This window comes from Oncorhynchus clarkii, chromosome 32, assembly GCF_045791955.1.
Source record: "Oncorhynchus clarkii lewisi isolate Uvic-CL-2024 chromosome 32, UVic_Ocla_1.0, whole genome shotgun sequence".
NCBI classification, from domain to species: Eukaryota; Metazoa; Chordata; class Actinopteri; order Salmoniformes; family Salmonidae; genus Oncorhynchus; species Oncorhynchus clarkii.
This window is the reverse complement of record NC_092178.1, coordinates 35,251,220-35,269,338: the sequence shown is the minus strand read 5'-3', so window position 1 is coordinate 35,269,338 and position 18,119 is coordinate 35,251,220.

Genomic DNA, 18,119 nt, shown 5'->3' with positions numbered 1-18,119 from the left:
GCTTCCCATCTGAGACCTCCCACACGTAATTACATCATTATATTCTGACCCATAAGAGCGGCAGTTTGGGGTAAGGCTAGGGTTAAAATAAGCATAGCTGACAAATGCACCCAAATGTACTGTATATTTATCTTGTGTACTTTCCCTTTTTCTCTCTCTTTTAAATCCCCATTTTGGGTGACATGCGCCATAGTGTGTTGGCCCGTTATACTAAGTTCTAACCAAAATCATAGACTGTGTTTTGTGTATGTATATATTTTTATCATCATTTTAGCTTTCTAGTAAATAAATAATCCACTAAGATTGGTGTGGTACGAACTCATTGGTGAGACCCGGGTCCGTGCAGATTCCCGGATTATGCAACGTTCAGAATGAGACTGTAGAGGCAACTGATTAATTAGCGACTGTTGTAAAATCGATATTCTGATATTCTTTGAGTTAGTTTGGGAAATAGAAACTCAATAAAACTATTTTTCCCATGGTGCCCCAGGTTAATGAGGTAATAATTGCTTGATTCATTTAATGCAATTAGAAACCTTTAATCATTCGATGAGCAACAGTCGTCACATTAACTAATACAACGTCACGACACTTATATGTACTTAGATGTTTAATATCCATCATTTGTTTGATTATTTATTTGAATTGCGCGCCCTCCAGATTCCCCCGGAAGTTGTCCCGCCAGCGGGACGCCTAGCCTTATGCAACAGAATATCTGAACTTCATCGTCTGATCTGATTGGCAACGACGTTCAGATATTCTGCGGCATTCAATCGTTTATCTACCAGTATCACTGGGTCTACAACTAAAACACACCCTACAACCTCAAACTGCCACCACAGTAATTACGTTAGGTTTCAGCAGGTCACTCTATTTCATGGAACTGTCACCACAGTATTTACGTTAGATTTCAGCAAGTCGGGCAAATTGTTCGAAAACAATATTCTGACTGAAGTAGTTATCTTGAAACAAGTAGCCATCTTTCAGCTGGCATAATATGGACATGTTACGCTTTGCAATGTTAGTGACAATGGATTAGTGATCTAATAGCGGCAGACGTGACAAAATGTTTAGCATTCAATTTTACTAAGTTAAAATGTAATTACATTAGGTCAAAGTTCACTGTAATATCCTGTAAACTAGTGTTTTCCATAACTCGTAGCTGGTGTAATATGGACATGTTTTGCATTGTGACTGACAATGGATTTTTCCGATTTTTCAGGGGGTGCTCAGCACTCCTACTTCCCACGGCTATGTGCTGATCTGAAAGATGAGGTCATTATGCTTCCATAACGTACTGCTAGCGATGAGTGTTAATGTTCAGACTGAGAGTTGGGCTCTTAAAACTCTCCAGAAGACGCCTTTGTACAGTTACTTATGTTTCTCAAAGTCGAATTTAGCGTTTACTTGTGTAAATTACAGTTAAAAAAACAAAGAAAATTAGGAATTCTGTCTAGACATGGATAGCGTTGAATTAGCAAAATAAACCAAGTTGAGTGAATGTTATTGTTTGTTAGCCATACTGTTACATAGCTAGCTAAGTTAGCTAACGTTGGCTTGCTAAATATTTAATTAAATACTATGAAGCAAGTCATGTAGTGAAATAAAAACATATATTTCTTTGGTTTTTTAACTGTAATTTAAATGTGTTTAGAGTCAACACACTTGCCCCGTTCCAAACAACTGGGATCTCGGAAAACGAGCTCCAACTGGGAAAAAATCTATTTGATACGGTCATCCAACTCAGAATTCCAATATGGCTGCCAATGCAATGCCATATATGGATATGAGTGTGTGAGACGTCTGAACTCAGTAGCTCTACTCTCATTGGTCCTAATGATTTGTTTACATTTTTTGCATCCTCACCCATCTAGTTATTTGTAGCTAGCTAGCTAGTGTTAGCTAGCTAGTGTTAGATAAACAATTGCCAGCAGATCGTTTTGTGAATAGAACTTGTGTGTATCGCAATCAGATTAAATTGTATTACATTTTTTTTTTGCTAAGTTGCTATCTATCTATACCCATTTCTAATGAGCCATATCTCTTGACTGTTTTGCAGGCTACATGCATATTTATGGTGTTAAACAAGGTGTTAGACAAGGTTTTATATTACATTTACCTGCACATGTACCTAGCTACCAGCCTGTAACTATATTGCAGTGTCTTTCAGAGTCAATATCAGAGATTCAACAAGGTTGTTTTGAGACCTAACAAACATTGTTTACCAAAACCAATTTAAAATACAAAAACAACAAACCACAACAGGACATTTTCTTAATCCCACCTGGCCTATCAGAGGTTAAGATGGAGCCACCAGCAAATTACTTACACCTATCCAATACTTCTAGATCTACACAACAAGTGTCTAAGGGCTATAGTTTATTTTGGTTTCAGAGATTAGTGCCAATGGACCAGGCCCAGATCAACACTGCATTTATGTGGTCTAATGGCCAACCCCACAATAACAACAGACTCTATCTGCGCTATTAGGTATAATAGGCCTGACTATACTAGGGTTAGTAGGGATCAGGCTTTCCTGACCTGTCATGGCATGTAGGGCATTGGTCACCAACCCTGTTCCTGGAGAGCCACAGGGCATGCAGTGGAGGGTTTGTAAGTGTTGGGCTTGACCCCGCTGCTTACCCTACAGCTCCACATGGTTAAACAGTGTCTAATGTGATGTCGCAGCATGCTATTTATTTACTCTACAACACAGCTACAAGTTTAAGAGCAGGTAAGGTAAGTCGACTAGGCCTACTTATTATAGGCAGGGTTGGATGATGACCACTTAGTACCCGCAGGGCAGGTCATCAGTTACCTTGGTCTTTAAGGGGAGGGCAATATCTGCACTTGCAACGTCATCGTAGGTTAAGACTGATTCGTCAGTGTGTGTTAGCATTAATAACTGCATTGAAACCTGAAATGTTTATTTGTAAATGTTTCATGATGTATCTGATCAATTATGTGCTGGAGGGGTCTCAGGCACTGCATCTCAGTGCTAGAGGCGTCACTACAGACCCTGGTTCGATCCCAGGCTGTATCACAACCGGCCCTGATCGGGAGTCCCATAGGGCAGCGCACAATTGGCCCAGCGTAGTCCAGGTTATTAGGGGAGTGTTTGGCCGAGATAGGCCGTCATTGTAAAATATTATTTATTTTTAACTGACTTGCCTAGTTAAAGAAAGGTTAAATAAATAAATAATAATATTGATCTCTCTTTCTCTAGTTCAAGAGCCAAGGAGAGAGGATGTGCATGGAGAGGAGGCCGAACCCACAATGTATTTATGCACTTTTGTAGATCACTTGCTCTGACCCAAATGATAAAAGATTCCACCAGGATATGTGAAAGAGTGCAAAGTACGATTGACTTAATATTGGTGTCTGATAAATCTAAAATATCGCAGAGTAGAGTAATAGTATTTGGAATCAAAAAATACTGTGCTGAAAATTTTAGGGAGGAAGTGGGTACAATTGACTAGCCACCTGTACTAGATAGTGTATGGGTAGACAGTGCCTGGGAAGTCTTTAAATGTAGATTCCTTGATGTGGTGAATACGATGGCTCACATTAGACGGGTCAGGGAAAAGCAGAGATCTAGCCCTTGGTTTAATCATGAGATTCTAGAATCTATCCAAGCACGGAATAAGGCCTTTAAAAAATGTAAGAACTCTCAAGAGCAGCATGATTTTGTCCTATATAAACATCACAGAAATGAAGCACAGAGCAGGATGGATGAAGCTAAGAGGGGTTACTCTGCTGAGAAAATAATTGAGAACAGAAATGACCCTAAAAAGCTTTGGAAATCATTTAAGGAACTAGGCTGTAGTAGTACTACCAAAAACAAACCAAACAGTATTGGACTGAACATCAAGGGGGAGATGGTATATGAAAACGCAGAGGTTGTCAATGAATACAACTCTTTTTTTTACTTCTGTTGCTAGCAAGCTGGTTAGCAAGCTGCCCACCAGTTCTGGTTCGTATGGAAGCAACCAAGTCAAGAACTATTCTGTAGAGTTAGGGGTTCAGCCAAACACTTTTAATTTTGCAAAGGTAGCAACAGCCAAAATAGTCAGTATGCTGGCAGAGCTTAAATGCTCCCAAGCCACAGGCCTGGATAATATTCCTGCAAGGTTTCTTATAGATTCTGCTGAGCAAATTGGCCCTTGTATTAGGCACATCATTAATCTCTCTCTTGAACAAGGCACCTTTCCCAGGGACATGAAACAAGCTAAAGTTATACCTCTGTATAAGAACGGGATAAAGTCTGACCCTGGGAATTATAGGCCTGTATCTATCCTCTGTGTAACATCAAATATCCTGGAAAGAGTTGTACATGAGCAAATGTATGAACATGTTAACAAACAGGGTCTAACGTATGAATTTCAGTCGGGTTTTTAGAAAAACATACTCCACTGATTCATGTCTACTTTACTTGACTGACTTCATCAGGAAAGAGATTGGTGAGGGAAATATGGGTGGGATGGTACTGCTTGACCTACAGAAGGCCTTTGATACAGTTAACCACTGTCTCCTAATATCCAAACTGGAGGCACTGGGGTTAAGCAGTATCCCTCTAGGCTGGCTAAAGTCCTATTTATCAGGAAGGGAGCAAGTAGTAGAGGTTAATGGTTCATTTTCTCAGGCAAAACCAATGAGTTGTGGCGTTCCGCAGGGAAGCGCGCTTGGGCCTCTGCTGTTTTTATTGTACATTAATGATATGAAAAATGCTTGTTCTTGCCATCTTTTTCTTTATGCGGATGACTCCACACTTCTGGTGTCTCACAAAAGTAAAACTATGTTGGAGAGCCTACTTAGCACTGAGCTTACTAATATTAGCAAATGGCTTGGAGATAAAAAGCTATCTCTGCACTTAGGGAAAAGTTAAGCAATTATTTTTGGATCCAAACCTAAATTGTGTAGGTCGTCTGAAATCAGAGTGGAGTTAGGGGGTGAGGTGCTGACTACTAAAACCTCTGTTAGCTACTTGGGGTGTAACCTTGATGGAAGCTTGGGAGGTGTGAGTATGGCCAATAAAGTGCTAGAGAAGGTTAATGCCAGAACTACATTTTTGTCTAGAAAGTCCAAGCTGCTTGATAAGGACTCCATGAAAGTCCTAGCTACTGCCCTCATTCAATGCCATTTTTACTGTGATAGTACTTCCTGGTTTGGGGACTTATCTAAACTTATGAAGGGGAAGCTCCAGATAGCCCAGAATAAGCTGATCAGGGTAGTATTGAAGGTGAGTCCACATACTTACATAGGCAGTAGCTGCTTTCAGGAACAAAAGTGGCTGCCTGTTGAGGCTAGGGTGTCACAGAATAGACTAGGTTTGGTTTACAGGAGTATTTATGGTCCTGCGCACAGATATCTAAGTGATTACTTTCCTCGTGTTAGGGATGCACACAATCACAGCACCAGATCAGGTGTTGCTGATGTGTGCTTATACAGGTTCAGGAGTAATGCTGGGAAAGGTACTTTCTTGTATACTGGAGTCTCAGAATGGAATGAGTTGCCTATAAAAACAACGTCTTCTCTGGGCAGTTTTAAAAAACAAAGTAAAAATATGTTTGATGTCCTCTGTGCCCATATGAATAACCCCTATGATGTAACTGGAATGACGATATAGATGTTCTTCTTCTCTGTTTTTGTGTTATTATTTCACTGCCATACTGTGTTGGATCTTGTCTAGCCATCTTGTCTCAAGAGGACCACAATGGAAATAAGTTCCAGACTTTATTGTGTGTTATCCTCGATGATTTTATTCATGTGCATGTTTGGCTTTTTCAAGTTTTATGTGAGCTTGTTTTTTTTAAATGGTCGAATGAATAAAATAAAATGTAAAAAAAGGAGGAACGTGGAGAGAAAGATAAGTACAATTTCACCAATATGAAATGGTGAAATGGTGGCAGCATCTCACACTAAGCAGTGAGATCTCCCCTTCAAATTCAAAGCACACTGACTGCACAACGTGTCCTGATAATAGCCTTCACACTGAGCAATTTCACAAGCTGATTGTTTACAATTGAGTCTCTTCCTTCCTTCTGTGTGTACGATAGCTGTAAATACATTGGGAGACGATGAAGGCCATTCTAATAATGTTGTTGACCCAGCCATACTGTACTAGCAACAAAAAAAAATCCTTTCTATTTTATTCAACTTTGGTCAATTCTATATACTATAAAATAATATAAAATAAGCAAATATTGTCTGTTAAATGGTTGGGAAGCTCCTGTTTTCTGATTGGAGGAGATGGGCAAAATGATGGGGGGGAGGAAGGTCAACGTCATTATGGCCGTTTCTATTCCACAGTAGCCTGTCAAGTACAATATAATTTTGTTATTTGACAGATATAGTGACAATATAGGTCTGTAAAGAAAAATGATAAATTAAGGCTAACAGATCATTTGACCTTATCGAACTAAGAATATGTTCCAATAGAATATTGCCTATATTTGTGACTTTATAAGTGTATAAGTGTATAAGTGTTGATAAAAGGACTGGATATCTTGTGGTTAACAGGGTGTGTGAAGTCTACAGTGTGCAACCCTTTTGGGTAATGTAGAACAGGAAAGCATTCACAAATTTCTACAAATTCTCCAAAATAAGCCATGATCATCATTGGGGTAAGGGTTTAGTGTGTAATAATTATGCAATAAGGCCCACGGGGGTGTGGTGTATGACCAATATTCCACAGCTAAGGGTTGGTCTTACTACAACACAACGCGGAGTGCCTGGACACAGCCCTTAGCCGTGGTATATTGGCCATGTATCACAATCCCGAGGTGCCTTGTTGCTATTATAAACTGTTTACCAATGGAATTAGAGCAATAAAAATGAGTGTTTTGTCATACTTGTGGTATACGGTCTGATATACCACAGCTGTCAGCCAATCAACATTCAGGGCTTGAACCGCCACGTTTACAATGGAGAATATACTACGTTTGCATTACATTTAGTCTTAATTTCAGCTACCTCTCTTACTAGCCCCTGGGCTTGTTGAGTTGTTCTCATTCCACAACCTCTTCTGCAAAATGTTATGATTTAGCTTCTTACCCGAAACCATCTCAACGGGTGCATAATGCCTGCAATCTTTCTGGACTTGCGAGAGGCAGAGTGACCTGATAATGGTGTTCCGGTTCCGCAACCAGAAAAGACCGTGCTTATCTGCTACGATTGCCTCATCCAAGCTCAACAATCTGTATAAGGTTTATCAACATACCGGGCACAAAAATGTTTTTTAACCTTACTGGAGTCAGGTCCAAAATGATTGGCACCCTTGATAAAAAGACTGTATAAATAAATAATACAAATACTGAGCTATATTGAATGCTAGAAAAATATGGGGAAAATTATTTTTTAGATATTTAAAATATTTAGTTTCAATACCTTTCAATACCTCACCTTGCGAGGATAACGGCACTGAGCCTTTTCCTAAAATGTTTTATGAGATTGGAGAACACATTGGGAGGGATCTTAGACCATTTCTCCATACAGAATCTTTCCAGATCTTTGATATCCTTTGTCTGTGTTTATGGACTGCCCTCTTCAATTTAAACCACAGCTTTTCAATGGGGTTCAAGTCCAGAGACTGAGATGGCCATTGCAAAATGTACATTTTTTTGTGGTCAATTAACAATTTCTTTGTGGATTTTGAGGTGTGCTTGGGGATATTTTCTTGCGGGAAAGTGTTTTTTTGGCTAAAATGTCCTGGTACTGGGTAAATTTCATGATGCCATTGAGCACATCTTGATCAAGGGTGTCAATAATTTTGGACCTGGCTGTCGTGGTGGGGCAGCATGTGTCTCCATGACCCTGTTGGCCGAACCCTCAGTGTTGCCGAGGTCATATGCTCCGCTAGGAGTTGAAAGAAAAGCAAGTCATATGTCGCCACCAGCCTATATATGACTTTACACATCTCAAGCTTATTGAAATTACAGCTAGAATACTCAGTGTCTTTTTTCCCCCTTAATGGCCCCCTTATTCAAAGATTTTATCATTTTTTGTAGTAAATATTTTGTGCCAAACAACTGTTGTGTTAAATCTGTTGTATAACCTAAGCGTGATTGTGTTTGTTTTTCAGGTTGAAGATGCCCTACATCCAGCCCTCCTCAAGAGTAGGGTGTGTGTATATTTACAGGTATGTTATTTCCTATTAATTATTATATCCATACTGTTCTGGTCTAATGAGAGGGATGTAGGATATTCTATACCTTTCCCAGTCACCGGAGAACCCAAACGTGCAGCTGTAGACCCCTGCTGAATTGGGGTAAGGTTAGGATATTGTGGTGGTATATACATTTTTCACAGGTTTGGGTTAGGCAGACTCTTCAATGCCACTTTTCTCAACATCTTAGAACCCAAATGTTGTTAATGAACAATTTGGCTTTGTATTCGCACACATCTATTCCCTGCTCTTAAGCAAGAGGACTGAGCTCATTACATCCCACATGGTCATAATAACTCAAATGAATTCAGTTTTGACCCGTTCAAAGCCAGGCTGAAACTCTCCCCCAAAATAGTCTTTATCAACAGGGTCATATTGCCCTTTGAGGGTAGAATGTGGTTTATTAAACATCAAGGAGTAAAACTGTGGGTCAACTGAGACCGCTATGGGTCAACTGAGACCTCTATGGGTTAACTGAGACATCTATGGGTTAACTGAGACCTCAATGGGTTAACTGAGACCTCAATGGGTTAACTGAGACCTCTATGGGTTAACTGAGACCTCTATGGGTTAACTGAGACCTCTATGGGTTAACTGAGACCTCTATGGGTCAACTGAGACCTCTATGGGTCAACTGAGACCTCTATGGGTTAACTGAGACATCTATGGGTTAACTGAGACCTCAATGGGTTAACTGAGACCTCTATGGGTCAACTGAGACCTCTATGGGTCAACTGAGACTTCTATGGGTTAACTGAGACCTCAATGGGTTAACTGAGACCTCTATGGGTCAACTGAGACCTCTATGGGTTAACTGAGACCTCTATGGGTCAACTGAGACCTCTATGGGTTAACTGAGACCTCTATGGGTTAACTGAGACCTCTATGGGTTAACTGAGACCTCTATGGGTTAACTGAGACCTCAATGGGTTAACTGAGACATCTATGGGTTAACTGAGACCTCTATGGGTTAACTGAGACCTCTATGGGTTAACTGAGACCTCTATGGGTCAACTGAGACCTCTATGGGTTAACTGAGACCTCTATGGGTTAACCTACTCTTTGGTTTTTGGAGGAACGGTTCTGCATGTAAGTCCATCTCTCATGAGTTATTAGCTACATGTAAGTCCATCTCTCATGAGTTATTAGCTACATGTAAGTCCATCTCTCATGAGTTATTAGCTACATGTAAGTCCATCTCTCGTGAGTTATTAGCTACATGTAAGTCCATCTCTCGTGAGTTATTAGCTACATGTAAGTCCATCTCTCGTGAGTTATTAGCTACATGTAAGTCCATCTCTCGTGAGTTATTAGCTACATGTAAGCCCATCTCTCTTGAGTTATTAGCTACATGTAAGTCCATCTCTCGTGAGTTATTAGCTACATGTAAGTCCATCTCTCGTGAGTTATTAGCTACATGTAAGTCCATCTCTCGTGAGTTATTAGCTACATGTAAGCCCATCTCTCGTGAGTTATTAGCTACATGTAAGTCCATCTCACTAAAAACACCTGTTGCCAGTCAACATAAATAAGGACAGGTCTAATCTAATCTAGTTTGCCTGCCCTCTGATCATGCAGGTAACATCAGTGGATCAATTCTCTATATGTTGTCAAGGGGGAAGGATACTGACGATCAAAAAACAACATGTACAGAAATACTGAGATTTTAAAAAAGTAAATTTTTAAAAAGCACGAGTAAAAAACACTGACCAAGCTCTGTCCCACTCTCAAAATAATATCACCCAGTCATACACTGGGTAAGTACAACACCGCTCATTCAGCTCTCCTCTCCTTCTTTCCAGCTCATCCTCCACTCTCACCCCAATCTAGGTCAAGTTACCTTCAACCATTGGCAATGGCATCATCAAGTCCTTCTTCCCTTCTCCCCACCTGGGTTCTTAATATGACTGCCCCATCTGGTGGCGGAGTGCTGGAATAACAACTATTTTTTTCCGGGCCAGACTGGGGAGTTTCTCTTGAATCCAAAGGTAAATTGTGGGAAAGTCATCGGTTGGCCACACTCCAGGTGGCTGGGGGGATCAAATGCAGCTGGTTGGATGGCAGCGGTGGGTACAGTTGGCAGCCCCCCTCAACTGGAGACTCTGAAACAGAAGAGACAGAAAGAGTTTAGGACTAGAGACACTGTGATCTTGGAAATCAAAGCTCTTTACTAAAACATACTTGTTTTAGTGAGTGAGAACGATCATAGTTTTAGTAAGTAAGACTGTTGTTTTGCTCTTCCACTACATGCCATTCTAATCTGTCGTGCTGTGAGTCACTGACCTGTGTGTTCCTCAGGCAGCAGCAGGTGTCTTCTACAGGGGCAGGGTGGTCTGGCTTGGAGCCTCCTGACCTGTGTGTTCCTCCTCAGCCAGCAGCAGGTGTCTTCTACACGGGCAGGGTGGTCTGGCTGGGAGCCTCCTGACCTGTGTGTTCCTCAGGCAGCAGCAGGTGTCTTCTACATGGGCAGGGGGGTCTGGCTGGGAGCCTCCTGACCTGTGTGTTCCTCAGGCAGCAGCAGGTGTCTTCTACAGGGGCAGGGTGGTCTGGCTGGGAGCCTCCTGACCTGTGTGTTCCTCCTCAGCCAGCAGCAGGTGTCTTCTACAGGGGCAGGGTGGTCTGGCTGGGAGCCTCCTGACCTGTGTGTTCCTCCTCAGCCAGCAGCAGGTGTCTTCTACAGGGGCAGGGTGGTCTGGCTGGGAGCCTCCTGACCTGTGTGTTCCTCCTCAGCCAGCAGCAGGTGTCTTCTACAGGGGCAGGGTGGTCTGGCTGGGAGCCTCCTACAGACGCGCAATAATATGTGGAAGATGGTGTTGTGTCTTTAGCTAAAGAAAAACACCACCGGGACACACACAACGATTTATGCATCTCTCATCTGAGAGTGGAGGACTACCGTGACCGAGTCGAAGATATCGCCGAGAAAGAGAGAGGAACGTGAAAAAAATAATACATCCAGTTAAACAAGATGTAAAAGACTGAAGACTGGACATACTTAAATTAGGAGTTGTGATGAGGGAGGAAAAATCGATACAGTTACATATCGCAATATTATTTTTGCGCTAATTAGCTGTACCTGCACCAAAACTCCAGGGTTTTTCCATATGCCGAGCAATATGTCTGACACATCGAATTGCAATAAAATCACAGTATCAAATCGCAATACATACAGAATTGTGAGAATCGCAATACATATTGTATCGGCACCTAACTATCATGATAATATTGTATTGTGACGTCCCTGGCAATTCCCAGCTCTAACCAGGAGTGGACAATCTTAGGCCAATTTATGACTAGTCCATAATGTAATAACTGCCAATAACATAATAGCTTTTTACATTTCTAATGTAATAACCAGTCTCCTGGCCCCTAGCGAAAGATAAAGAGAAAAATAAATAGATAGCTGTAGTACCCATGATACTATAATCCACACCAGCCTCCCCTTTTAGGTGGTTGTCCATCAGACGGAAGTACATCAGAGAGATCAGACCACATAAACAGACTGAACGAATGAGTGTGTGTGTGTGTTCACCAGGTAGGTGGAGGCACGAGGTGGCTGTGTGTGTGCGACTGTATGTGTCTATATTAGGACTAACCAGAGACTTGGAGGCTGCGGGATGATTGTAAAGGCACCACCACACGGTCCTTTAGATGTCGATGTACTGAACGAACAGCGCCGCCCGCAGGTCGAGGACGAGCAAGGAACTCAAACAGTCGGCTGCTGTCCAACGTTGAGTTCATGGATCCGGGAGGGACGGACATGTTCCGGAGTGATGATGGCCGGGAGAGGCATAGCCGAGAGACCCACATAGTTACTGCTCCCAGACGGAGGGGGACATACAGTGTGTGTGTTTGTGGTGCAGTGTGAGTTGGCTACAGGAATAAACCTAGGTGTCTGTAGCCTGGTCATAGATTTGGGCTCTTGCCAAGTTAAATGTAAAGGCCACTACAGAGACGGACAGAAGTCAATAAAGGACAGGGTGATGTTTCGAAGGCACAACACGAGAGAAAAACAGTGAAACGGTAGGTACTGTCTGAACTTGTGCAATATCAAATGCTTGTTTCGTTTTTTTTCCGTTGCAACACGTTTTGTTATGGTGTGTGCTCTAATGAACACAACCCAGCTTCAGTAAAGAACATCAGTATAGGACAGCATCAACCGGGTTGAGTTCAGGTGGATGACAATGTACACGTTGAAGATAGTAGTAGGCCTAATGTAATGAGTAGAGATGATATGATTAATTGCTAGATCTACTTTCTGAACTTTCGACAATGTCGTTTTCTACTGAACACAGCCTGGGCACACACACACCAATGAGAGTAGACCTACTGTGTTCGGACGTTACACATAACATGTCCATATATGGCATTTCGTTGGCAGCATTATTGGATTTTCTATCCGGTGATGTCCCTGGAACCCGGACCGCGTTATACCTCACCTTCCAACCTGAAGATCACTGATGTCATGATTGAACTTCGTATTTTTTTCAGAATTCCCAGTTCTTTTGAGCGCGGCCACTGATTCTTTCCAACAAGACAACCGTGTTAGCTTTTCTAACCTAACACGTCACTTCCTGCTTCTAGGGGACTGCAGTAGTACATTTCTTCACTAGGGGGTAGTAAAAGCATAGGGAGCAAGGATAGTGAGGGACAGCCCATATTTTTGAGTTTGAGGGAAAGCATAATAAAGAAAAATGGGGTGGAAGATGGACGTCGGCGGTAAAATGGCAGACAGGAAAGAAAGGAGGAAAGAGGAACATTTGTTTAATTATGGAGTGTTGGAGTGCACAAGACTCCTGGAAGATTTGGTGGAGAAGATGGTGGACAGAAAAAAAGTGGATCCTTGCCTAATGGCGGATCTCTTTGTGGTTTCAGGGTGGGTGAGGAAGGAGTTGGGCGCAGTTGAATCAGTGAAGGTAACCTGTAGTGCTTGTGATATTTGTTTGTGTCTCTTCTGATCAGAGGGAGCGGGCGTTCCCTGTCACGCAACTTGGGCAAGATCTGTTTCTTGCTTTGCTATTAGGAGCAGGGCACCATTGAAAGGAGTGACTTCTGGGGGTAGCGTTAATTGTGTAGATGGAGCAATTGAAGTTGAAGATCCCTGGTGTTTGTGACGCCCACCGTTTGGTGCGTCGCAGACCTGGTGGGGAGCGTGGTGAAACAGCAGTGTCACTGTCAGTCTTTTTTGAGTTCTGAGTCTCTACCGGACAAAGTCATGTTAGGATTCATCAGTTATCCTGTTAGACTTTTTGTGCCAAATCCGCTGCGTTGTTTCCGGTGCAACATTTATGGTCATGTCGCAGCAGTGTGTAGGAAGGAGATTCCAACATGTGGGAAGTGTGCAGGCAGGCATGGGGACAGAGGATTTGGTCGTTTTGGTGGATAAAGTTGTGTGTTTTTAACTGTAGGGGTGCTCATGCTGCTGGGGAGTCAGAGTGGTGGCCAGAGTGGCCAGAGTCAGAGTGGCCAGAGTCAGAGTAGTGGCCAGTCAGAGTGGCCAGAGTCAGAGTAGTGGCCAGAGTGACCAGAGTCAGAGTAGTGGCCAGAGTGGCCAGAGTCAGAGTGGCCAGAGTCAGAGTAGTGGCCAGAGTGGCCAGAGTCAGAGTGGCCAGAGTCAGAGTAGTGGCCAGAGTGGCCAGAGTCAGAGTGGCCAGAGTCAGAATAGTGGCCAGAGTGGCCAGAGTCAGAGTAGTGGCCAGAGTCAGAGTGGCCAGAGTCAGAGTAGTGGCCAGAGTCAGAGTTGCCAGTCAGAGTAGTGGTCAGAGTCAGAGTGGCCAGAGTCAGAGTAGTGGCCAGAGTCAGAGTAGTGCAGAAGGTTCTGAGACAATGAAAAAAGTAGAGGAGGATGGGTCAAGGGTGAGGGATTCTGAGAGGATTCCAGCGAGAGGTAGATTGGTGCCTGTACAGAGGGATTGGCCAACGAGTGATTTATGCCTTGGTGAGGTTGGATTCTTAGCGTTCATAGCAATGGTTATCACAGAAAATTGATGGTGGCAGCTGTATTTGGGTATGTGAGATTTGACTACAGAAAAGATGCAGGGTGTGGTGAGGGGTTGTGTCCCATCGTCCCAGGCCGTTGGCATGGGGCAGTAGCAAATAGGGTCAAAGTAGTTGAATGGGGCAGTGGGTTTTTAATGAGTGTAGGTGGTGGTGTCTAGGGCCATATTTCACTTTCTTAGAGGAGCAATACTAATGAAGAGAATTGAATGTAGGTAGGCCGTGACTGGCCTCACACTCCAGTGCAGTAGGTGTCGGTGTACGCACCTACAAGTTGGATGCGATCCGCCAACCAAATCCCAAAGAAGAAGAAGAAGAAGCATAAGAAGAAGCATAATAAATCACAATTTACAGGCGCAATGGATCCGATCCGTGTACTGTTCGTTCAATCGATATCCAAATTTAAACAACAAAGACGGATAATCACCCTGAACTACACCCCGTCGTTCTCTGCAAACATCAAAGCAGTGACTCGCTCCTGCAGGTTCATGCATCCGTAGAGTACCACCCTTCCTCACACAGGGAGCGGCGCAGGTCCTAATCCGGGCACTCGTCATCTCACATCTGGACTACTGCAACTTGTTGGATGGGCTACCTGCTCGTGCCATCAAACCCCTGCAACTTATCCAGAACGTTGCAGCATGTCTGGTTTTCAACCATCTCAGGTTTTCCCATGTCACCCCGCTCCATCGCACACTCCACTGGCTTCCAGTCGAAGCTGGCATTCCACAAGCTCGCAGCAATAGGAACTGCCCCTCCCTACCTACAGGCTATGCTCAAACCCTACACCTCAACCTGAGCACTCTATTCTACCACCTCCGGTCTCTTGGCCCTCCCACCCCTACAGGAGGGCAGCTCCCGCTCAGCCCAGTCCAAGCTCTTGTCTGTCCTGGCAACCCAATGGTGGAACCAGCTTCCCCCTGAAGCTAGGACAGCAGAGTCCCTACCCATCTTCTGAAAGCACTTGAAATGTTACCTCTTCAAAGAGTATCTTAAATACACCCCCCCCCCCCCCCTTTTAGCTCTTACTTTGCTGATAACAATTTTATTGAGGAAAAGCTATTGAGATGCATTGTTCAACTGTTCAACCATTAAATTATTCTCAATAGTAATGAGTGAGTATGGGTGAGTATATCTGTAGAGAAATAGGTGGGCATACTGCATATGCCTGCATATGCCCACCACTATATCTGCACCCCTGGGTGAGATTGAAGTTGACAGTGACACTACACATATAGAGCCCCACAGTGGGGGTCTCATTTTAGAAACACTTCAAATAAGGGCTGTGTTGGCAGGAGCAGCGATGCCCTTTGTGTCCCAGGTTTCTCTGGTGTCGGCAGGGTTAAAGCACTCTGTGACAACTGCCGATGTAAAAACAATAAAGGCTGTGTGTAATTTTGATTGATTGTAGTAGAAGTAGAAGTGATGTCCTCTTAGGAAGTAGCAGCGTCAAAATGGCTGGAATGTCCACCGTCCTTTCCACCCCGAACACCTCCCCTCCCACCGTCTTCTGTCTGCCGTCTGCACCCCAGCAAATCAAACATAACCTCATCCACAGGCTATTGTGCACAGGTTGGCCTTACAGGGAGTGACCATAGAATTCCACGGGACCTACTGAGTAAAGTACTTGTCAATATTTCATTTTAGCGAATAACACGAATGCGAGGCGTACCTCTGTGCTTCTGGTGTGCTTGTGTACAGGGGAGGGTTTGTTGGTAGATTATTAACAAATGTCTATATCCTGGGACATTCTCCCGGCACTCTGTATTGGCTAACGAAGGAAGGCCAAGTTGGACACGTTGGCCCACCAGACTCTTCTCGGATGTGTGGCGGAAGTGCCTGCGAACGAAGGCCACCGGTCAACAGTAAAAGTGTTGATACAGCGTGCAAGGGTATGACACAGTCTGCCTCCTCACCTTCTCACCTCCTACACACACACACATAAACACACACAAACAAACACACAGTTAGTGCCTACATACACCTTACAGACCCATGCAAACACACACAAAGAAACATCAGTAAATCTAATAGGTTTATCGGTGCAAAACTTTAAGCCTTTCTATGTGGAAAATGATGACCAAGTGTGTGTCTGTGTGTGCTCAGGAATGGTAAGGGACTGTACTTCAGCATCTAGCAGCTCTATGGAGAATGAAGATTCGACACAAAGAGTCAAATACAAAATCTATTTAGTTAAACGCACATTGCACACTGTCCCTGTCCCTCTCTAGAAAAACAGAGGGAAATACGCTGAGCGTACAAAACATTAAGAACACCTGCTCTTCCCATGACATAGACTGACCAGATGAATCCAGGCTGTTATCCCTTGATGTCTCTTGTTAAACCCACTTTAGTCAGTGTAGATGAAGAGGAGGAGACAGGTTAAAGAAGGATTTTTAAGCCTTGAGGCGATTGAGACATGGATTGTGTATATGTGCCATTCAGAGGGTGAATGGGCAACACAAAAGATTGAAGTGCCTTTCATTGGGGTGTGGTAGTAGGTAGGTGCCAGGCGCACCGGTTCGTGTCAAGAACTGCAACGCTGCTGGGTTTTCCCCACTCAACAATTTCTTGTGTGTATCAACACGGGCCAGCATTCCTGTGGAACGCTTTCGAAAACTTGTATAGTCCATCCCCGACGAATTGAGGCTGTTCTGAGGGCAAAAGGGGGGCGGTGCAACTCAATTTTAGGAATGTGTTCCTAATGTTTGGTATGCCATTATACTCTAGTATATATAGAGCCGTACCATGCAAGTTCAGGGAAGGACAGAAGTGTTGTGCCTGCCTATATGAGTAGTGTCACTGTCAACACTGACAGCTTCAATCTCACCCAGTGGTGCAGGTGTAGTGGTGGCCGTATGCAGGCATACGCAGTATGCCCACCTATTTATATACAGATATAAAGTATACTCACCTATTACTCACTAATTGTCATTGAGAACAATTGAATGATTGAACAATTGAACCATACATCTTAATTCCGTTCTCCTCTGACATTATTAGGGGGAAGACTAGCTATAGATAGCTACCAACACCATAATAGACCATTGCTGATAATTCATTCATACTCACCTGATGGCAGAGAGAGGGTAATGGTGAAAACCTGTTATGCCAAGCCGTGTCAGTTGGGGCTGGATAGTCTTGACTGACAGTGTACACACACACAGACAGACACACACCTGTTTGACATGATAGCTAGATAGCTTTTAATATAACCTCCCTGTCTTGTCTGTCAGTAAAGCCACCAAGCATTGAAGGAAGGCAGCTAGCTAGTTAGCTTGCTAGCTAACTAACATTACTTGTTGGTGGCCCTTATTATAACTAACCTGGCGAAAGCTAGCTAGCTGGAGGGATGGTCGGGTAACGTTAGTCACACAGTTTTTCCTTTGAAAAACCACTAGCACACGTATCCTGTTGCACCCCTTCCTCTCCACGCCCATACCGTGTCGGTTCATTAATGACATTTTGTGCACAACATTAGAAAAATTAATTCATGCAGTAGAAACAGCGAGGAACAGGAAGAGAAGCCCAACTCGGCTGAAAATCTGTCTCTATCCAGCAGGTGGCATTTTTTCATTGTATGGCGGTCGATGAGAGAGTGTCGAATTTGGTCAACAACAAAAATGTGTGGCTTATTTGCTACGTGAGGTTTATTTGATTGAATAGAAGTTGCATAATTCTTAAGTTGTTACGAGTGTACTGATATAAGTAGGACACGTGACATCCTGGCAACTATGAGATCCACACTTCATATTGGAATTGTCTAGAGATGGCTATGCATATTCATGCTGAGGCAAGTAGCATAGCATCTCTCTCCATTGAATACAGGCAGTTGACGTCAACAACCATCAGCGAATATTCAAAAAAGGATTACAATAATGAGATATGTCCACCAATCCAAAGAAAGGATAGGCGGGAGTTAGACAACTCGCAGTGCGGCTTTGTGGACAATGATTCCCAT